Genomic DNA, 24,008 nt, shown 5'->3' with positions numbered 1-24,008 from the left:
TCGCTGCCTGACAGCCAAGGATGTGGTTCCCCATGCTACTGGGATGCCCAAGCCCAGGCCCTCCGGACCTTCAGATACGTCAGGTAATCTATTTCCTTACTGCTGAAGATACTAGTTGTGTTTCTTGTTACAGCTGAAATCATCCTACCTGATACAGCCTTCTAGCCACTACGCTACACACCAGGCACACTGTAAGATGCCACTGACATCATCGAACCTTGGAGCGTGAGCCTACAGCAGGAAATTCTCCCCATCCAAAAAAGGAGAAGGCTTTCTGCAGCTGCTCGGTTCACACATGTCTCAGGCCAGCCCCCCTACTCCTTATCCTTTGTCTTTTTTGGACAAGCATCATGTAATTTGGGACCACAGATATTGGGTAATTACCATAGCAATGATTAGGGATTCACTTCAGGAATAAGGAAATATAATTATAGTCCCACTGCAGCTTGTTTCCATGACAACTGGGGCAATTGCAATTGATCAGCAGTTTTCTTCTAAACAGATCCGTGAGTCTCATTCAAATGAAATGCTAAAGAGCAATTAAGTATCCTCATCAAACAAACCGGAGTTGCCGGAAGAGACTGGAGTCAGAGTCTATTTCGTGTGGCATCTTGGAGACGCACCCCGGACTTTGGTATCCTATGAAAATATATGGTGCTCCACAAGCCACGGACTACCGATCACCTAACAATTACAACGGAAACAGGATAGACAAAAACACTCAAGGAAGAGGAGGGAATTTTGGAATCTTAAAACACACCTTCTTAGAACTGGAAGTCAAAGGGTCATTGACTCCAGCCCCTGAGCTCAGTCCTGTGCCTCCGTCGCATAGGACGAACAACTGTCTAAGCTGCCCAGGAAGCTCTGTAAGGACTCCACGTGCGGTCTGTTCCCTCCTCAGCTGCTCCACCTGAAGAAAGACCTTGTCAGAAACCTCTCTAGTCACCATTTCTGAGTCAGGTCAGTCTTGGTCTATGCTCTGGAAATAGAAAACTAGTATCAACACCATCTTTATCGCAGTAATAATATTACCCTGTGTTTGTAAAGTGCTGTTTTATAGCAGATAGTGGAAAGTTACATGTGGGGTTTTTGGCCTTCATACTAAGCCGGAGAGAGAGCATATCCATTTCACAGATGAAGGGGCTGCCTTGGTTAAGATCACACAGCTCAGGAGTGAAAGCAACCGCGTCCACAAGAGACGCTGACTCCCGCTCTGTTGTTCTCCCACGCGCTGTGTCACCAGTAACTGCAGATCCATCAACCTCCATCCCCTCTACACTTACTCAGCCCAGCTCCACTCATTCTCCGGCTTAGTCCCTAAATTTCACTCACTGAATGGTCTTGTGCCTCTTCTCTCGTCCCTGTTCGATCAGCACATCCCAGGTTCCTAAGGGTAGAGTATAACTGCCTAAGTCACTAAGTCTTTTCTGACTTCTGCTGAAAAGCGGCAAGGCCGAGCGACCAAAGGCTCAACACGGGTACCAGGGAGCCCGAGCCCCACGGCAATCTCACTGATGATGTGCTGTCTTACTACGCTGTGTAATTTTCCTTTCCCAGTGGGTCAAGGGGAGAGTGAGACTCTTTACCATGGTGCGAAACTGAAGAGTGAAGTAGATGAACACTGAATGTACAGTGGGAAGAGTCAATATGGCAAAAAAGAGCAGTATTTGTACATTCAATAAATGAATAATCTGAATGCCTGCTATGTGACAGGCACAGTTCTAGAGGCTAGAAATACAATGAACGCCCATGCGGGCCTACCCTTATGGAAAGGTAAATGGAGAAAACAATGGCGGGGAGGCCTGATCTAGGCTGAGGGGGCAGAGTAAGCTTATTCCCTGAGGAAGGCACATTTGTGTAGAAAAATGAAGGATAAAGAGTAATGAGTTGGGGGAATGGTGTTGTTTCAGACAAAAGGACTGCCGCGTGCAAAATCAGCTGACTTGGATTCTAATCACACCTCTAACACTAACAGCACCCCGCTGTGATCTCTTCAAGTCTCAGCGTCCCCATTTGTAAAGTGAAGGTATTGGATCAGGACTAAAGATTATCTTAGGCTTTTAACATTGGTGTATATGTGTGTGTGCATGAGACTACTAAGTAAGGGCATCAGATAAGTAGAGAGTAGGATTTGTGTTTCCTTTTGTGTGTATGTGTGTGTGCAGAGGGGCTGCATGGGGTCAATCATAGGCAATTTTTTCTCTTTTTACAGTCCAGATGTCTTTTTTCTTTTAAGCATCTATCTTGCCAAGAATTTAAAGGAATGGATTCCAGCAGCTCAGGCTCCTTTTCACTGGTTCTAAAAAGTGCTCTTCTGGGTGGAGCAGGCTGGCACTTGAAAGCAACGACCTTTCTCTTTGCTTCCTTCTTTTTCTGATCATTTTCCCTCACACGTTTCAGGAAGCTATCCTGGCTATTAGTGGGCTTAATGTGCTTGATAGATATACATGAATTCTCTTGGCAAGAATCTTGTCCAACAGGACCTCCAGCATTCTGGGCAACGTTGTAGACTCTAACAGTTTTGTCATGGTAACACATGTGGGGCAGTCCTTTCTGACGGAGCCCATTCCCTTGATGTCTATATCACCTTTCTTGTAGATTCACACATGTGTGGCCAAAGGAACAACTCTGTGTTTCCTCAAAGGCACAGACAACTATTTCCAATAGGTAGTCTCAAGCAGACCCACAGCTCCTCCTCCATGTCCTCTGTCCCTCCAAGCAGAGCGTTTCCCTCGGTGCTGGGCGCTCAACACCTTCAAGTAAGTGGGTGCTGCTGCTTCTCCTTCCAACCAGCCTGCTCTACTCTGCAGTGATGTCCTAACACAGAACTATCCTTTTCTGTTCTGCCCCACATTTCTACCTCCTGTTTTGGGGATTTAGGAGAGCAGGATAAACCCTGAATCTCCCCTGCCAATATGAACTTATCACTTAGCCAGATACGACCTCGTCATTGCCACGTTTGTTACTTTAAAACAAAATCTTTATTGAGATATAATTCACATGTCATAAAATTCAAAGGATACATTTCAATGATTTTTAGTATATTCAAAGAATTGGGCAACTATCACTACCACCTAAGCTTAGTTTTTATCATCCCCCCAAAAAACTCCATACCTATTAACAGCCACCCCCCTCAACCCGCCCCATGCCTGCCAACCACTAGTCTTTCTGTCTCCATGAACTGTCTGAGTCATTCATATAAATGGAATCATACATTAGGTGGTATTTTCTAACTTACTTCTTTCCCTTAGCATAATGTTTTCAAATTTTATCCATATCATACCATGTATCAGTATTTCATTCTTTTTTATTCCCAAATCATATTCCATTTATGGATATACAACCCATTATATTTATCCATTCATCTTTTTTTTTTTAAGTTGGCATGGATGCTAACATGGGGCTAGAACTCAAGACCCCAAGATCAAAAGTTGCATGCTCTACCAACTGAGCCAGCCAGGCACCCCTATCCATTCATCTTCTGATAGACTTTTGGATTGTTTCAACTCTTTGGCTATTATGAATAATGCTGCTATGAACATATGTGTACAGTTTTTGTGTAGACACGTGTTTTCATTTCTTTTGGGTATATACCTAGGATTGGAATTGCTGGGCCATGTTTAACATTTTGAGGAACTGTCAAAACGATGGCTGTACCATTTTACATTACCATCAACAATGCATGAGGGCTCCAATTTCTCTACATTCTCACCAACACGTTACTGCCTGTCTTTCTTTATTATAGCCTTCCTAATGGCCGTGAGGTGATATCTCATTGTGGTTTTGATTTGCATTTCCCGGATAACTAATGATGTTGAGCAAGTATGTTTTCATATGTTAATGGACCTTTTAATATCGTCTTTGGAGATGTGTGTATTCGAATAGTTTATCCATTTAACATTGTTTCAGTTATCTTATTCCTGAGTTATAAGAGTTCCTTACCTATTTTGAATATGTCCCTTATCAGATGTATGATCTGCAAATGTTTTCTTCCATTCTGTGGATTGTCTTTTCATTTTCTTGATGGCGTTGCTTGTAGCACAAAAGTTAGTTTTGATGGAAGTCCAATTTACCAATTTTTTCTTTTGTCATCTGTGCTTTTGGTACCTAAGAAATCATTATCTAATCATGAAGATTGACTCCTTTGTTTTCGTTTAAGAATTTTATAGTTTTAGCTTTTACATTTAGGTCTGTAATTAATTTTGAATTCACTTTTGTGTCAATGGTGTAAGAAAGGAGTCCAACTTCATTCTGTGGCATGTGGCTAATTCAACTGTCCAAACACCATTTGTTGAAAAAGACTATTCTTTACACATTGACTCCCTTGGCACACGTGGTGGCGATCAGTTGACCACAAATGTGAGGGTTTACATTTGTACTCTCATTTAAATTCCATTGATCTATATACCCTATGCCAGTACCACATGATACAGGCTACTGTAGCTTTGTAGTAAGTTTTAAACTTGAGAAGTGTGAGTGCTCCAAGATTGTTTTGGTTATTTTGGGTCTCTTGCATTTCCATATGAATTTTAGAACCTGCTAGCCGATTTCTGTAAAAAAGTCAGTTGCGACTTTGATAGGAATTGCACTGAATCTGTAGATCAGTTTGGGGGGTACTGCCAGCTCAACAATATTAAGTTTTCCAATCCATGAATGGGGATGTTTTTACATTTAGATCTTTTAAAATTCTCTCAATCGTATTTTGTCATTTTCAGGGTACAAATCTTGTGTTTCTTTTATATTTTTACATTTATTTTTTTAAGTTTATTTATTTTCTTTTTAGTAGTATCTACACCCAACATGGGGCTCAAACTAACAACCCTGAAATCAAGAATTGCTTGCTCTTCTGACTGTGCCAGCCAGGCAACCCCTTGTGTTTCTTTTATTAAATTTATTACGAAGTATTTTATTCCTTAAATCTTGAGAAACCAGAACAAAGTTGGAGGAATCACACTCCCTGATTTCAAACTACATTATAAAACTAGAGTGATCAAAACCGTATGGTATCAGCATAAAAACAATCATATGGATCAATGGTACAGTATAGAAAGCCTAGAAGTAAACACTACATAAGTGGTCAATTAATTTACAACAAAGGAGGCAAGAATATACATGGGGAAAGGACAGTCTCTTCAATAAATGGTGTAGGGAAAACTGGACAGCTACATGCAAAAGAATGAAATTAGACTACTATCTTACACCATGTACAAAAATAACTCAAAATGGATTAAAGACTTGAATGTAAGACCTGAAACCATAAAACTAGAAGAAAACATAGGCAATAAGCTCATTGACACCAATCCTGGTGATGATTTTTCAGTTCTGGCTCCAAAGGCAAGTGCAACAAAAGCAAAAATAAACAAGTGGGACTGCATCAAACTAAAAAGCTTCTACAAAGCAAAGGTAACCATCAACAATATGAAAAAGCAACCTACTGATTGGGAGAAGATATTTGCAAATCATATATCTGAAAAGGGGTTAATATCCAAAATATCTAAAGAACTCATACAACTCAATACCAAACATAACAAAACAAAACAAAAAACAAAAAAAAACCCAGTCTGATGAAAAAATAGGCAGAGGATCTGAACATTTTCCCAAAGAAGACATACACATGGCCATCAGGCGTATGAAAAGATGCTCGCCAACACCAATCAGGGAAATGCAAAGCAAAACCACAATGAGGTCTGAATGTCAGAACAGCCATCACCAACAAAACAAGAAATGACAACTGTTGGCAAGGATGTAGAGAAAAGGGAAACCCTCGTGCACTGTTGGTCAAAATATAAATTGGTGCAGCCACCATGGAAAATAGTATGGAGGTTCCTCAAAAATTTAAAAATAGAACTACCATGTGGTCCAGCAATTCCACTACTGGTATTTATTTTTTTTAATTTTTTTTCAAGATTTTATTTATTTATTTGACAGAGAGAGAGACAGCCAGCGAGAGAGGGAACACAAGCAGGAGTGGGAGAGGAAGAAGCAGGCTCCCAGTGGAGGAGCCTGGTGTGGGGCTTGATCCCAGGACTCCGGGATCATGCCCTGAGCCGAAGGCAGATGCTTAACGACTGTGCCACCCAGGCGCCCCTATTTTTTTTAATTTTTAAAAAAGATTTTATTTATTAATTTGAGAGAGGGAGAGAAAGAGTGAGCATGGGGGGGGGGGCAGAGGGAGAGGGAGAAGCAGACTGCCCATTGAGCAGGGAGCTGGATGCAGGCTTGATCCCAGGACCCTGGGATCATGACCTGAGCCAAAGGCAGATGCTTAACCGACTGATCCACCTAGGCACCCCCACTACTGGTATTTATCTGAAGAAAACAAATCACTAATTTGAAAAGATACATGCACCCCTTGTTCACTGCAGCATTATTTGCACTAGTCAAGATATAGAAACAACCTAAATGTCCATCAATGGATAAATAAATAAGATGTGTCTCTCTCTCTCACACACACAGACATACAGACACACACAGACACACACACACATAGGAATACTATTCAGTCATAAAAAAGAATGAAATCTTGCCATTTGTGGTAATGGACAGACCTTGAGGGTATTATGGTAAGTCAGACAGAGAAAGACAAATACTGTATGATCTCACTTATATGTGGCATCTAAAAACTAAAAGAAATGAACATGCAAAACAAAATGAATAAATACAGAAAACAGACTGATGGCTGCCGGAGGGGAGGGGTTAAAGGGTGGGTGAAATGGGTGAAGGGGTACAAATTTCCAATTATAAAATAAGTCATGGGGATGTAATGTACAGCATGGTGACTACAGTTAATAACACGATTGTACTAAATATATTGTACTATATATATTATTTTATGTATTGTATATACTATTTGTATTATATATTTGAAAGACGCTAAGAAGAGTTATCATCACAAGAATTTTTTTTAAATGATTTTTTATTATATTATATTATGTTAGTCACCATACAGTACATCCCCGGTTTCCGATGTAAGGCTCGATGATTCATTAGTTGCGTATAACACCCAGTGCACCATGCAATACGTGCCCTCCTTACTACCCATCACTGGTCTATCCCACTCCCCCACCCCACAAGAATTTTTTTGTAACTTTGTATAGTAACAGATGGTAATAAGACTTATTGTGGTGATCATCTTACAGTAAGTAAAATACTGAATCATTATGTTGTATACCTGAAACTAATGTGGTATATGCCCGTTATATCTCAATTTTTTTAATCTCAATTTTTGAAAAAAACGTAATGGGGATAATAATGTCAATCTCAGAGCATGTGAACATTATGAGTTCACCTATGCAAAACACACTGCATTAAGTTCAATAAGTGGTAGCTTTAATATATTGGATATTCTGTGGAAAAAAAAGGTTTGTGGCCACAGGAGTCCTGGAAATGTTCCATACTACATCCCCCTTCTCAGAGATTCCCAGGGCACATTAGCATAGTAAAAGGTCTGCAAAGTCCTATGTAAAGGATCCTATTTGTTTTGGCCAAGAATTTCCCAAACCTATTTGCCAAGCTGACCCTCCCCCCCTTTTTATATTTAACACATTTGGGGAAACACAATTTTAGTTGTATTTAATAAATAAAGGAAGTCACATTAAATTGTTAAAAACTGAACCTGATTTACTATTTTGCTTTCCCCACAGGCATGTATAATTTAAAAGCAGCAGCCTAGGAGAAATAAATGCTTCTAACCTAGAGAAAGAACAGTATGCTTTAAAAGCCCAAAGGAAATGAGAAATTTCAGGCAGAAGGAGCAGATCAATAATGAGCTATTTTTGGCCATGGAGACATTTCTAGAATTACAGATTCTTGGAGTTTGACAACATGTTAAAGTTCAACTCCTTTAAATTCTCACCCAGTGCAGAATTTCCCCTTCATCAGTCCAAACCCCTGCTGGCACACACCCAGCCTCTCCAGTTTTAGGCAGCTCTGGTATTTAGGAAATTCTCCCTCACCCTGGGCTGAAATTTGCCACCTTAGAACCTCTACCCACCATGCTAGCAGAATTTTGAGTTTTGTGTTTTAGTGAGAGCTGTCCATTTTGGAGATAGCAAATAAAATGCACAGAAATTTGTGAATCGTTACCCAATCTAAAGTAACACGTTTATTAATTGAGCAGTAAATTGAAAATAAAAATTGTTGGAAACATGTTAATTATACTTCAGTGGAAAAAAAGAAGTGTTGGAAATAACATCTCTCATTTTCTCCATCTGTAAAGAGGGCGAATAATCAGAAATTCAGCTATACGGTAAGCAAGGTAAGCAATGGATATAGTACTTAGTTTGCAGGTGGAGTTATTTTGCAATGGTCAATTTCCGAGAAGAAAAGGGGAATGTATGTTTTAAATGACTCCTGTTTTCTTATCTTTTTAATTTAAAAAATATTTAAAAGGACATTTAAAAAAAAACTCTTCACCCAAAGCTTATCCTTCCAGCTTCCTTAATATAAAAACAACTGTTAAATAATTAAAATATAGTGTATGTCTCATAAATATAGGTTTATCAACAAAAGCCAGTCATAAGAACAGGGGACTTAACCTGTATTTTATTAAAATGTAGCTGTTTGAACCAATATGGAATAGAACTTAAATGGGAGGAGAACCCCCAGGATCCAGGCTCCTCTAAAAGTCCCAAGTCGTTCAGTAAGAAAATCAGAGACTTGGCAAAACCATAAAAAGGACAGGCTGTGTTTTCACAGAACAGTTCTTCTAAAGGAGAACTTTCTAGACTCAACCTCATTTTGCATTAAACTACTAGTTGTCCACATTTAGCACCTATACCTCATTCTGACACTGTGAAGCAAAAAAGCGTCACATTCCTATTTTACAACTGAAGGAACGGAAGTAAAATGAAAAATTCATACTGAACAATACTCAAGCATCTATCAGTACATACTGGCATTCCAACAACTGGGTGAGTTCAGTGCTAGCTGTGTTCCCTTTCAGTGAAATAATTTCCTTCAGTTAAATTCGACAGTTTTCTTACTAAAGATAATAGGAAACAAATACAGGCCCATGGAGGAAAAGAGTCAGTATCAGTCAGGACCCACAAATGCTGTCGCTGAGCATTGCCAAGCTGAATGTGTCCTGTTTGCGTAGGAATTCTGTAAGTTGTGCTCAACTGTAGAGTCTGTTAGAATTCACTTACTGACATACAACACAGAGGATGTTTTGTTCTTGTCTGTCTTTGAATCACAGCAAAAAATATCACAGATTACATCATCCATTCCTTCCACATGTATTAGGGCAACTCGTGCGGCGCCCGGCATTCACAGGAAACATTTTTGAGCACCTAATACAAGGCTGAATAAAACCTGGTCCCTGACTTCATGGAACTGGCAGTCAAATGAGAGAGACAGACAGGCAAATCAGTAATTTCCATAGAAAGTGACAAGTTCTTTGCTGGAGCCAGGTGCGTGATGCTAGGGGAATGCCAGCAAGGGTAAACAAATCAGATCAGGTAGTGGGAAAAGGCTTCTCAGAGGAGCTGACTTCTAAGCTGTCAGTAGCTGAGTTTAACCATCTCTGACTCTGACTTCAATTCCCAGCACTCAGGTGAGAAAGTACCTCCTGACGCTGCTTTTCTGAGTTCTTGACACTGTCATGGCCAGATTTAGTGTTTGTGCTCTAAGAAGGAAAGGGGGGGGGGAAGCTGAAGAAAGGAGGGCCGGAGAGAGGGGAAGAGAAAGGGGAGGGGTGAAGAGGAAGGTGGGGGAGAGATGGAGAAACATAGAAAACAAAGATCAAGTGTGCCTGGTTGGTTCAGTTCGTGAAGCATCTGGCTCTTGGGTTTAGCTCAGGGGGTGATCTGGGGTCCTGGGATTGAGCCCCCAATGGTTCCACACTCATCTGGAGACTGCTTGCGATTCTGTCTCTCCCTCTCCCTCTGACCCTCCCACCGCTCGTGCTTGCACGCTCACGCTCTCTCAAATAAACAAATCTTTAAAGAAAAGAAAAAGAAAAAAGAAGAAAACAAAGAGCAGAAGCTCCATGACAGGTTCCAGAAGTTGCTCGAGATTACCAGAGGTATGAAGGGTGCCCACTCTGTGCCTGAGCAGTCTCTGTTCTCAACATGGACGTACAATCTAATCTAGGATCACCTCTCTCTTTGCCAAGCAACAGGACACGGGAATGCAGTCTCCTTCTATCCAGGTGAACTTGTCGAGCCACGCCAGTGGCGAGGGCAGCGAAATGAAGGCGCAGATCCCTGTGCTCTCCCGGAAAATGAGGCCAGACTCTCTGCCAATTCCCCAAGGTGCCTTCTCCACACAGAACGCACAAAGAACCCCAAGTCTTCCACTTTCCCAGAGATGCAACACACCTGTGATTCCACCCTCCCCTCCTTTGGGATCCCATTCCCCACTTGGGACGCTGCCAAAGGTCTGGGGCGACGGGCGGTGGGGGGGGAGTATAAATTATTACCTTAGATTGTCTGCCAGGGTCTCCTCATCTGAAGAGAAGGTCCCATTGCTGACACTCCGGGGAGAGTGACTCTTACTCCCTGCTGATGCCTCCTGGGACAACAAAGTGTCTTTCTTTTTCCTTCTGCCAAACAACTTCTTAAAAGGCTGGAATTTACCTCCTTTCTTCTTGTCTGTGGATTACAAGAGAAACACGCGCTGCAGTTTGACAGGGCTGCACCTCTGAGCCTGAGAGCAAATTACAGCTGAGCTGCCTCTGGCCGAGGGAGCTGGGGCAAAGGGCGGCCATCGGAGTGAATGAGCGACCAAGCCCTGTGCCAGGAACGTCAGGGCCAGGCCCTGGCTGGGCACAGTCAGGCAGAGACACGCCAAGGGCACAGTAAGTCTTCTGCCACCGGGCTCCTAAGAAGCACGTGGGGCGACACGGAAGGGTTCCGAGCTTCATGGTGGCCGCACAGCAGCCCCCTGCACAGGCCACACAAAGGTGGCGCCTGCTTTCTTTAACAAAGCAGGTGGCCAGTGCCCTTCTCCACAGAAGCTGAGAAAACACGTAAGTCAGGTGCTTAGAAAAACTTACATACCTTTATATAAGTAACTTTCTATTTATGTGTGGGTGTGGGTGTGGGTGTGTGTATTCTCCACTGAGAATCACATTTTAGCCTTTCTTAGATACAGAAGATAACTGTTAACTCTTGGCATAAGCTTTGCCCCCAGTTCCCTCCATTGCCATATATTTTGTTTATTTCTCCTGTCTCCTTTTAAATTCTACTATGAAGAGTCCCAAAGGAGTTGCTATGAACATCTTTCTACATATTACTTCATCCAGTCAGGACCCAGGCTCAGGGCCAGGATTTCCGACAGGTATTTTAGGTAATACCGCTCAATTCTGCTTCTTCAATAACAAATTCATCCACATCATCCCACTCCTACCTTCAGGAAAGAAAGAGTGTATCACCCCATACCAGAAGAAGCATTTTTCAGATCCTTCCTTTTCTTCAAGGAACCATTTACTCAGTGGTCAATCTTATTTTATTTTTATTTTATTTTATTATTTTATTATTTTATTTATTTTATTTTATTTTATTTTATTTTATTTTATTTTATTTTATTTTATTTTATTTTATTTTATAGAGAGAAATAGTGAGAGAGAGCATGAACGGGGAGGAGAGGGAGAAGCAGGCTTCCCGTGAACAGGGAGCCTGACGTGGGGCTCAATCCCAGAACCCTGGGATCACGACCTGAGCGGAAAGCAGACGCTTAATCGACTGAGCCACCCAGGCGCCCCTACCCCTTTTTAAAATTGCTTAACCCTTACTATATGCACCATTGCTTTAAGAACTTTCCAAATATTAATTCAGTTAATCCTCACAATGACCCTATGAGGTCAATACTATTAACATCCCCGTATTACAGATGAGGAGCCTGAGGCATAGAGAGATGAACTAACTTGTCTATGTCTTAGGAAATGTATCTTTGAAGCTGGAGTCAGGAGCCCTGAGGGAAAAGAAAAGTTGAAAGCTTGCAAAGTGTATGGAAAAATACCTGCACAAAACACACAGGTATGAGTCTCTATCTGGGTATCAGAACCCCCGGACCTCTGCTGGCCAGAGTCTACAGAGAAATATGGGTATAAAAATGAGGTTAAAGATGTGCAAGGTAACTATCTCATTTCCTGTGGCTATCTTCAGTTCTGGCCTTTCAGAGGCGGAGCGTGAAGTGCGGAAGAAGTGGTGTAAACCCCTTTGCCCTGGGCTGTGATGTTAAGACACTAAGAAAGTGGATAGAACAATGACCAATCACAAAAAAGACAACAGCCTGCAAAGAAGCCTTCAAACTTGAGCGGTCCCTGGAACGACAATGCGTTCTATCACACTTAAGAGGAGAGGGGACTGTCATTTAGGTGCCTCCCATCCCTAAGGCTTTGTACCAGGCCTGGTGTCCTCAAACCAGAGCTAAATTCTTTTCACTGTGTTTATTATTTAAAAGACAGTACCATGCTGTCCTGATGATCACAGCTTTGTAACAGCTTGAACTCAGGCTGTGTGATGCCCCCAGCTTTGGTTTTCTTTTTCAAGGTTACTCTGGTGATTCAGGGTCTTTTCTCGTTCCATACACATTTTTGGATTATTTGTTCCAGCTCTGTGAGAAATGTCGATGGTATTTTGATAGAGATTGCATTGTATGTGTAGATTGCTCTGGGCAGCATAGACATTTTAACAATGTTTAATCTTCCAATCCATGAGCATGGAATGTTTTTCCATCTCTTTGTGTCTTCCTCAATTTCTTTCATAAGTGTTCTGTAATTTTTAGAGTATAGATCATTCACCTCTTTGGTTAGGTTTATTCCTAGGTATCTCATGGTTTCTGGTGCAATTGTAAATGGGATCGATTCCTTAATTTTTCTTTCTTCAGTCACATTGTTTGTGTATAGATATGCAACTGACTTCTGTGCATTGATTTTGTATCCTGCCACATTAGGCAAACTGGGGAAGGAACCAAGATGTCCTTCAACAGAGGAATGGATAAAGAAGATATTGTTTATAAATACAATGGAATATTACTCAGCCATCAGAAAGGATGAATACCTACCATTTACATCGACGTGGATGGGACTGGAGGGTATTTTGCTAAATGAAATAAGTCAATCAGAGAAAGACAATTATCATATGCTTTCACTCATATTGGAATATATGAAATAGTGCAGAGGATCATAGGGGAAAGAAGGGAAAACTGAATGGGAAGAAATCAGAGAGGGAGATAAACCATGAAAAACTCTTGACTCTGGGAAACAAGCTGAGGGTTGCAGAAGGGGAGGCAGGTGGGAGGATGGGGCAGCTGGGTGATGGGCGTTAAGGAGGGCATGTGATGTGATGAGCACTGGGTGTTATATGCAACTGATGAATTACTGAACACTACATCTGCAACTAATGATGTACTATACGTTGGCAAATTGAATTTAAATTAAAAAATAAAAGGAAGTGTGTGCAATAGAATTGAAATCATAACACTTAAAAATGGTAAAAACAAAACAAATTGGAGGGTTTGATTTCAGAACGTTCGTATGTTTTCAGTAGTTATTTTTTTCCTTAAGATTTTATTTATTTGACAGAGAGAGAGAGAGCGAGAGCACTCAAGCAGGGGGAGCAGCAAAAGGGAGAGAGAGAAGCAGGCTCCCCAGTGAGCAGAAAGCCTGATGCGGGGCTCAATCCCAGGACCCTGGGATCATGACCTGAGCCAAAAGCAGTTGGTTAACCAACTGAGCCACCCAGGCGCCCCTTTAGTAGTTACTTTTTCAGGAAAATAAGCCAGAGATTTTCATAACACTTACTTCTGGTTCCCATCAATGGGTAATTTTAAAAAATTATAATCAGTTGGGGCACCTGGGTGGCACAGTCGTTAAGCGTCTGCCTTCGGCTCAGGGCGTGATCCCAGCGTTCCGGGATCGAGTCCCACATCAGGCTCCTCCGCTAGGAGCCTGCTTCTTCCTCTCCCACTCCCCCTGCTTGTGTTCCCTCTTTTGCTGTCTATAAATAAATAAAATCTTTAAAAAAAATTATAATCAGTAGTCTCTGAAGACCATCGAAGAACATCAGGCAAATATTAAAAGAGCTGACCTTATATAAAATGAGTCAATTAAAAATTTTAAATTAAAAAAACTCTTTAAGATGCTACAGTTATTGTTATATTGTATCACTGGTCTTTGGTGCTGACCAATGAAATAATGAATATTTTCTCTATGACTGTCCAAAACTCAAAATATGTAATTGACACCTGATTTCTACACGTGGCAGCATTATTATAAATGGTCAAACAGTAATTTGTGCTACATTTCACTTATTTCTGAGGTGAAACTCTTCCTTTTTCCTTTTATACTGATTGGCTTTTTCCCCACTGCAGAAATATCTAATCCCTAATTCTCTAATCAGAAATATTCTAATAGACCATAGCAAAATTCTAAAAGTATCAGTTATGACATCATTATCCCCAGTCTGGACCCACAAATCTAGCTTTCAAGCTACATACAGCATCTTAGATTATGTCAGAATTTATTGATGGGGAAAAAAATCATCACTTGCTCTGAAGTCAAGGTGGATTTGGTGGTGTTCAGCTGAGCTGGAACCAAGGGAGTTAACTATAATTAAAGATAAATTATGGGGCACCTGGGTGGCTCAGTTGGTTAAGCATCTGCTTTCAGCTCAGGTCATGATCCCAGGGTCCTGGGATCCAGCCTGCATGCACCTCCCTGCCCAGCAGGGAGCCAGCTTCTCCCTCTGCCCTTCCCCCTGCTTGTGCTTTCTCTCTCTCTGTCAAATAAACAAGTAAAATCTTTCTTAAAAATTAAAAATAAATAAATAAAGATAAATTAAATTAGGTGTTTTTTATAGTAACAATAGGATACTTGTGTATTTAACTAATGGGTGGTCTGTAAGTTCAGCCAAGGAGGCTGACACAGTTCTTAGTACTGCTCCAGTGTCCAGAATGGTGGCAGCCACCATATAACATTGGTCTGCATTGGTCATATTGTTGAAGGAGACAGAAAGTGAACAGAACTTGGAAGGAGCTGAATACAAAGTTAAGGAAGGGATAAAGACAGCCTTGGGGAGGACCCCAGAATATGGAAGCCTTAGCTGAGAGAACTTGACAGGCTTCATGCAAGCATAGAATGGCCTCCTTTGGTGGATCGTCTGTACAGCTGGCCCCGTTCGACAGCTGCTGGTGAACTGGGCACTCTGGCACTCTGTCCCACACTTTATATAGGCAATCACTTGGCATGAGTATACACACACATTATCTGGGAAGGCGTGTCAAAGTCTAAATGTCAATGCACTTTTCAAGAATTACTTGGAAAAGGCCATTTCAGCAATGCCTTAGTTATTATGAGAAAGGTAAAAGAACAGTAATACCTATCGGAACTATCCATCCAACAACAAATCCTTCTTACCACAAGAAAAAGAGATTCTAGGCCTAAGAACACCAGTTCTCTTCAGAGGAGGAGTCAGAATGCAGAAGCTTACAATATACTTCAAAGTCTTAGTCCTTGGTCACACCTGAGTTATAAAAAATAATTCTCCCCCTCCTCATTTCCAAAATACATTTCCTGTCAGAAATATCTTTACATCTGAAATAAAATTTAAAAATTTGTTTTTATGATTATTTTATTATTGATTGGGACAATTAATTAATTTTCCAGGATTAATTTTATGAAAAGACTCAGTAATTACATTTAGGCTCACCTTACATCTGACAGCAAACCATAACAAAGCAACATTAATAGGAAATGAAATTTTATAAATCGGAAAAGGAGTTAGACTTACTTGGTTTCCCAGTTTTACTCTCAAAGTTTGGTATAAGATCTCTCACATCAGAAAAGCAAATAGTTAAATTTTATGAAATATCTGCAATTCTATGGCACAACAACCACTATGAAAACCTGAGCATGGGCCTACAAATATCCATTAAATAAACTATTTTATGATCAGTTTATGATTTGGGGGCTGCCTTGTCTCCACAGAATCAACTGGATTAAGTGCATGGTCATCACTAGCAGCTATCTTCTTCATAAGTAACACCGACCCTCACTGTGAATATTTTTGTACAGATGGGGTCTAAAAGTTCAAAGCAGTTTTAACAAAGCAGTAAGACAGAACACCTCTGCAAGGCTAATGTGAAATATTCCAAGATACAATGGCCATTCATTAGAAGTATATATAGTTTAGCAAAGTCATCTCCAACATTAGTGTATTTAAGATGGTGTTTTAGAATTTTATAACACAAATCTACTTTCATTGGGTGATTGGGACAGTGGGGGGCAGGGAGGGAAGGGAAAAGGAAGAAAGGTTATTCCTACTAAATTTGTTTTTTACTGGCTGCAGCTCTAGTTAGGGGTTAAGTGTGTGGGCCCCAGAGACAAAGAGTTCTTGGCCCGAATCCTGATCCCATCTCTTACTGGCCATGAAACATCCGCTTACCAGCCTCTCTGGAAATTCACCGTCTTAAGTTGTAAGACTGAATTTATAGTATAAAAGGCATTTTCTTAGTATTTCAGCAATTTTCTATTGCAATTTTTCACATGAAAGAATCTATATGTACATATAGACTGCTTTAGGGATCACAGTAATTTTCATTCCTTAAGTACTGAATTGAATTAATTCATTTTCATCATCCAATAATTACCTTAGGGATTTTTTTTTCATTTAAAAGGGTGCACATTAACCATTATTTCATGGATATAATTACATGCCATTTGATGGCTGCATCATCATAACTGCTAGTTTATATAGAAGGTTCTAAAAATTAAAAATCACTGGGTAAAGTCAAGCAAATCTGATTCATTTTCCATTTGTCATAAGGATGCAATTCTTACATTTTCATTTCATTCTAAACCTAAAATAATAGAAGTGTACAACTTATCTGCATTGGATTTATATGGTATGCTTCCAAATGAGAAACAGAATTTCCCTATTGTAGTTCATTTTAAGCATCACAAATGTCTTGGTCTGGGGTTTCTTTCTTCCTTCCTTTCTTTCTTTTTTTAAAGATTTTATTTATTTATTTGCCAGAGAGAGAGAGAGGCAGGCAGAGGGAGAAGCAGGCTCCCCACTGTGCAGAGCGCCCAATGCAGGACTCAATCCCAGGACCCAGGGATCATGACCTGAACCGAAGGCAGACGCTTAGCAGACTGAGCCACCCAGGCATCCCTGGTCTGGGGTTTCTCAGAATGTACTCTATGGTTGGTACCAGGTTCTTATTCAAAGGCCAGTACATTTGAGAATCCAGGTAAAATAAAGTTCAATATGTTTCTTTACTATGAGACCTTTCAGAGTCTCAATATGCTGATATCATTATCACTTTCAAAAAGAGCAGAGAATATGGGGTGCTTCCCAGAGTTGATTTTCTGATATCTGTCATGACTAGTGTTCCTCTGGACAGACCCTGGGAATCACGTCTTCATTATTTCTTTCAAAAATCTTTTTTTAATTTAATTTTATCTTTAAGTCATCTCCAAACCCAACACAGGGCTTGAACTTACAACCTGAGATCAAGAGTCATATGCTCTATTGACTGAGCCAGCCAGGCACACCGATTTCAGAAATTTTTTATTTTCTTTAGGTATCGTATATTTCGTATACACACCTCCTACAATCCAGAGTACACTGCTCAGTGAGTTGACTGAAACATTTTAGTTAAATAAACCTAATGTTTACGTCAAGTTCTGATTTTAAGCAGGTATGTAAATAGTATATATTAGGACACAGTTCACCGCAACTGTCTGAATCCTGTAATTTAATTAGAAGGTAATTTCACAACATTTTTCTTAGCTCTAGAACATCAGAATACTTTTAAGAAACTGTTCAGTAAAAAAGATTACTAGAGGGCGCCTGGGTGGCTCAGCCAGTTAAACGTCTGCCTTCAGCTCAGTTCATGATCCCAGAGTCCCAGGATTGAGTCCCACACTAGGCTCCCAGCTCAGCGGGGTGTCTGCTTCTCTGCCCCTCACCCCACTCTCGTGCTCTCTCTCTCAAATAAATAAATAAAATCTTAAAAAAAAAAAAGATTACTAGAGGGGCTCCTGGGCTCAGTCCATTAAGCATCTGACTTTTCATTTCAGCTCAGGTCATGATCTCAGGGTTGTAAGATTGAGCCCCGCACTGGGATCCCACGCTGGGTGTGGAGACTGCTTAAGATTCTATCACTTCCTCTTTTAGGAAAAAAAAAAAAAAGATTACTAGAAGTACAGTGATCCACAAGCATTCGGTGGCTATCACATTTTTACTGCATCCAGTAATCCCAGTACATTTTAACGAAGGAGTTGGCAACATGTCAGGTTGGCCGCACTCTCCAGTGCCATGTCATAAAAAGACTAAGGACTGAGATTCTACTTCCAGAGAGGAGGGAAGGGGTATCACGGTGGCTGTCAAGTTACATGAGGGAGAAGGAAGCGTTGTCTGCTTTTCTGGGGAAGCACAGAGGGAGGCAGATATTTGCTGTTGTGTTGATTCAGAAAATGAAGAGACAGGATCGACAATACTCTTTTATAAGAGGGCAGGGGTCCCTGGAACAAACGGTGAGAGGCCCAGGGGTGGTCATGACTGGCATTCACAAGTCAGGGTGCACAAGCAGAGAGTGTGGTGACCAGCCCACATCAGGGAATACCAGGTCCTGTACATTCACGTGGACAGGCTACGGCATATATTCTACACCTCTCAGGCAGGCTTCAAGTTTGGATTTGCTGTTTTGTCAGACAGAAAGATCATCTTCCTCCTTCTCAACCTGATGAACTTCTATTCATTCTTCAAGACCTATGTCCTCGAAGCTTTTCCCAAGTCACCAAGCCCAACGATAATTGACCACACCTGCCTCTGGCTTCCGTGTGCTTTGCTCGCACTTCTTCTGTGCCACACCATGTGTTATGAACTGAACTGCTGAACTGTGTCCACTTAAAATTCATATGTTAAAGTCCTAACCCCCAAGTCCTCCGAATAGGACTGTATTTGGAGATAGAGTCTTTAAAGAGGTAATTAAGGTAAACTGAGGTCATTAGGTGGGCCATATTCCAGTATGACTCGTGTCCTTATAAAAAGAGATTAGGACAGACACACATAAAGGGAGGACCATGTAAAGATACAAGAAGAAGATGGCCATTTACAAGCCAAGAAAAGAAGCCTCAATCAACACCAATGAAACCTTGATCTTAGACTGCTAGGCTCCAGAATCATGGGCCAATAAAGTGTGTAGTTTAAGTCCCCCATTCTGTAGGACTTTGTTATGCAGCCTTAGCAAACTAACAGACCACATTATAGGTGTGTGATAGTAAAGCGGTCACTTTGGATCTTCTGTGACTCTGTGCTTTCACACCTTCACTCATGTACTTCTACTCAGAATACATTTCTGCCTTTGCCCAGAGAACTCCTAACTGTTCCCCCAAACACATTCCAGGTGTCATGTTCCCTGGAGAGATGTCCTTAAACACTCTGGCCAGAAAGAATGCCTCCGTCCTCTGTTCTCCATTTGTGCACGCACAGACATCTACTACGATACCACAGAGCATGCTACAGCTCCCAGACTGCAAGTTCCCCGGGGACAGGGACTGCGCCTTGTTCACTCTACATCTACAGCACCTGCCATGATGCCCGCACTCAGTAATATGCATCTACTGTTCCCCATTCCCTTAGGGGCAGGTGTGTTCTGGAAATCAGAATTTTTCAGATTGTATAAAGGTCTATTTAGACCCCAGTGGGGTCTGTGACCACACTTTATCATCAAATGCAGGATTTCTGGAAAAGATCTATATTCACCTTAAGTTTTGCTAATAAATAAACCTGTGCCAAACTTCCAAAGGATTTTTGAGATTTTGAAAATAGAGATAAAGGATGGTGATCTCTTTATGTAGTATAGTCGGTCCTGCAATCACACTTGTTTTGACAATGCAAATGTGTTCCAGTGTGATTTATCTATGGTATCTCATCCACGAGAGACACTAGGTGAATGCAGAGTAGTGCACCCAGTTGAAGTGAGGCATGTAGCAAAACGCACACATGCACACACCTCAGATATCTTCCAGTTACCCCAGACTGCCGCCTGTTAGGAGACACTCATAACACATGTGGTATTGCAGCTTTCTGTCCAGTTTCGGAGAAGCTGCCTTCCCCTACCTCACAAGAGCTCACAAGCTGCAGCCCTTCTAACAGACCAGTCCACAAGCAAACTTCAGGTCTTTTTCAAGGCTTTGCCATATTTACTGTAGTACTTAGGTATTTCATGACCATTTAATATGTGGAAAACTGTTATTTTTTATTAGGTTCCTATTTTTAAAAAATATTGATAATTTTTTTGTGTGTTGTGTTAATATCCCATTTTTCCCATTAGACTTGGTTCTCGTTTTATGATTTTGCACAGCATGTTGATTTGGGGCAATGTATAGGTCACAAATAGCAGCACTGACTGTAAATACCTAAACAAAACCTACTGAATTAAGTCTGTACTTAACCCAAGTCTAGGCAAGGACCTATCAATTAAAATGACAATGACTTGGCAGGTTTCTTGGGCCTGCTATTTCTCAAAACCACATCAAGTTTTCAGTTTTCTGTTTTTTCCCATCGATTTGTCTCAGAACCCCCTTCAACATGTCTTACAACAATTCACAAGCAGCACCAAATAATATTTAGAAATAGTAACAGAGGCAGACATAATTGCTAATGTGAAGTCTTGGTGTCTGGCCACATTTCTCCCACATGCTAGAAGATGTGTGGGTGCTGGTTCTTTTCACTGCCAAATTGTGCCACTTGAGTTTCAGAGAGTGCTGTGAATAAAAAATCAGGCTGACTTTGAGTGGGAAATATTGGCAGGGGTAGCTGCCTGCTACCTTACCCTGCATATTTAGTGCAGTAGGACAAAAGCGTTAGGGACATCAGAGGCTGTATGGATCAGAGTTTAATCAGAGAAACAGAACCAGTAAGAGACAGAGGTAGAAATGTGTGTGTGTGTAAGATATATTAAAGGATTCACTGCAAGGAATTGGCTTACACCAGGTGGTGGCTGGCTAAGCAAGTCTGAAATGCACAGGCCAAGTCCCCAGGAAGGGCAGGCAGGAATTCATGAGCACAGACTGAAGCTGCTACTCACAGATTGAACTTCTTCTCTCAGGGAAGCCTCAGTCCTATTTTTAAGGGGACTTTCTGTCTGTCTGTCTATCTTTCTGTCTATCTATCTATTGAGAGGGAGAGAGAGAATCCCAAGCAGGCTCCACGCCCAGCGCATGAGCCACCCAGATGCCCCAAGTCCTTTCAACTTACTGATTCAGGCCCACTCAGGTTATCTTGAATAATCTCCCCTACTTCAAGTCAATGAATTATAGACTTTCATTACATCTACAAAATACCTTCACAGCAACAGTTCACTTAAACAGTGTTTGTGTTCGATTAAATAACTAGGGACTATGGCCTAGCCAAGCCGACACATCAACATGATCATCCCGTTCTAGGGCGCCTGGGTGGCTCAGCTGTTCAAGTGTCCAACTCTTGATTTCAGCTCAGGTAGTGATCTCAGGGTTGTGAGATGGACCCCGCATTGGGCTGGGTGCTCTGCGGGAGTAGGCTTGAGATTTTCTCTTCCTCTCCCTCCGCCCCTCCCCCTGCTCACGCATGTACTCTCTAAACAAACAAACAAAATCTTTTTAAAATATTATCATCACACTCCATCTTATGTCAACCTGGCACCTATATACATCTCCTTTAACCATATTTAATCTCCAAATGAAGTCAATAACAAAGTCATACTTCCACTAACATGATACAAATATCCCACATACATTTGAAAACATACTAACCCGCTCCCCAGAAGAGGATGCAAAGTCCTTGAGTAATATTCACACTTCTTCTGTAACTTACCTACTGAGATATAATGCTATTATTATCTTATATAAAAGAATAGGGAGAGGAGAGGGAAGAAAACAAAAATATTTGGTTACTATATATATATAGATATATAACCATATTCATAATAAAATAAGGAAGAAATACCCATAACTATGAGTCCTTGTTTTAGCAGGTTCTGTGGCCATAGCTTTCTTTATATGTATATGTATATTTACATGAATACATGTATGTAGTCTTCCTATGTAATCTTTGTAACAATCTTGTTCCACTACCCATTCCACATTCCTTTTGTCCTTGGCAAGGAACTCAGCTGTCTAAGGTTCTTTGCCTGGTAAGGTGACACAAACCTACACTCCTGAAGAACCTGGGCCATTAGCTGCCCTGAACTGGGTTGTTGTAGTTTTCTATTACTCCATAGGACCCAGGAGTACTAGGAGATGCCATAAAAGATCTCCAGATATTCCAGACATACTCTTCCTTACCTCTACGGTATAGCAGCAGCCCAATTTTCCCTTGCTAGTCAGGATCAATCTCTCTGGCCAGTACAGTTTACCCCCTTCTTTACCTGTTCATGGAGAGGCATGAGGAGCCCCAGAGGCTGGGTGACAGTCTCAATTACTGGTTCAATGGAATCACTGTTGTGTTTCCTTGCGGAAGCACTCCTCCCACTGGAACTAAGAACTTCAGGCAAGCAGAACCTAAGGTCAAGGGGATTTCCCTAGGGGGTTATAGGAGTAATAATGGACCATTTCTATTTCTAGCCCTGTATTCCTAGACCCATGGAGCCTGGCTGTGAGAGAAACAGTCCCAGCCCTAGTATTGCCACTTAGCTGACACTCTGACTGAGTCTTCTAAAGGCCATCCCACCATTCCAATAAGCCAGCCACTTCAGAATGATGGGAACATCGTGAGACCAGCGAATTCCATGAGCATAGGCCTATCAAGTTCCTTGATCAGAAGTGATGTCTGTGTCAAATACCATTACAGCAGATAAGCCCACAGGTGAGTTTTGGCAGAGAATTGTGTGCAAAAAAGGCAAATCTGTGTCCAGAGTAAGTGTCTGTTCTAGTAAGAACAAAGTGCTGCTCCTTCCATGACGGAAGTGGTCCAATGGAATGAACCTGTACCAGGTAGGTAGCTATTCATCTCAGTGCATGGTGCCATATTGGGGACTCAGTGTAGGTCTCCATTGGCCTTGGCTGGTGGAAGGCAGTGTTGCTGAGCTCATGTGTAACTTCCATCCCTGCCACTACTGTATTCACAGGCCCACTGACAAGTAGATGGGGAAAGGGGCTGCTAAGATTATTAAAATCCTCCTGAGGTCATCTTTTAGTTAGCATTTACATGGGACATGAATATCCTGCAATTCTTTGCCAGTTCAGAGAGGTATACCCACCTACCTCTTCCACAGACCTCTTTGTCGCCAATTTTCCAATCATAATCCTTCCAAGTCTCTGACCATCTAAACCACTGGCTGCTTACTACCTACGAACTGTTATAGACTTGTACCTCTGGCCATTTTTCCTCATAAGCAAAACAAACAATCAGATGTACTGAGTGAAGTTCTGTCCAGTGGGAGGATTCCCCTTTACCACTGTCCTTTGGGGCTGTCCCAGGATGGGGCTACAGCGTGACAGCTTTCGAGTGGTGCCTCAATATCATGCAGAACTATCCATAAACCAGGCCTAAGTTTTCTCTTCCTCAGTTAACAAGTCTTAGGGATCGCCCCATGAGGTGGTAGGTACAGGATGGGAGAGAAGGTAGTGTGGCAGGAATGGGGACCGTGGGTAATGAGGCCACTTCATGTAATTTAGTTGTGCCTTCTGGGCCTGCTTGAACCTGATCTTGCTCACACTACTTCCTTTTGATAATGTAATACTCTGCACACCCAACTTTATGGCTTGGTGGCTTAGACAACACCCAGTTCATGACGGGCAGGTCAGGTCACATGGTAACTTGGTGGTGCATGGTGAAGTGTTCAGTGTCTACTAAGCCCAAAGCTGCCTAGCCTTAGCAAGCCAAGAGCTGCTTCTCAAAAGATACATAGTTATCTGCAGAGAACAGCAGGGTTTTGTCCCCAAATCCTGGATGTTTGCTGTGATTCATATAGAGCCTGCCAAAGGCTCCAAACAATATCCCTCTCTGTCAGTGACACTCGAGCACTACCGAATCTGCTGGACCAAATGGACCAAATGGCAGAGCAGTTTACATGGC

General features: G+C 41.5%; 1 protein-coding gene across 2 annotated transcripts in view; it reads right to left on the bottom strand.

Moving 5' to 3' along the window:
- The window catches only part of CRACD (capping protein inhibiting regulator of actin dynamics), a 47,324-nt gene extending 36,653 nt beyond the window's left edge, over window positions 1-10,671 (bottom strand). For both annotated transcript variants that reach the window (XM_057309838.1, XM_057309839.1), the window contains exon 1: window positions 10,421-10,671. The gene's annotated coding sequence lies outside the window, so the exon portion shown is untranslated. The remainder of the gene's footprint in view (window positions 1-10,420) is intronic.
- Window positions 10,672-24,008: the final 13,337 nt, after the last annotated feature.

The sequence above is a fragment of the Ursus arctos genome, unplaced genomic scaffold (genome assembly GCF_023065955.2).
Source record: "Ursus arctos isolate Adak ecotype North America unplaced genomic scaffold, UrsArc2.0 scaffold_9, whole genome shotgun sequence".
Lineage (NCBI taxonomy): Eukaryota > Metazoa > Chordata > Mammalia > Carnivora > Ursidae > Ursus > Ursus arctos.
This window is presented reverse-complemented; position numbering and strand designations above follow the sequence as displayed.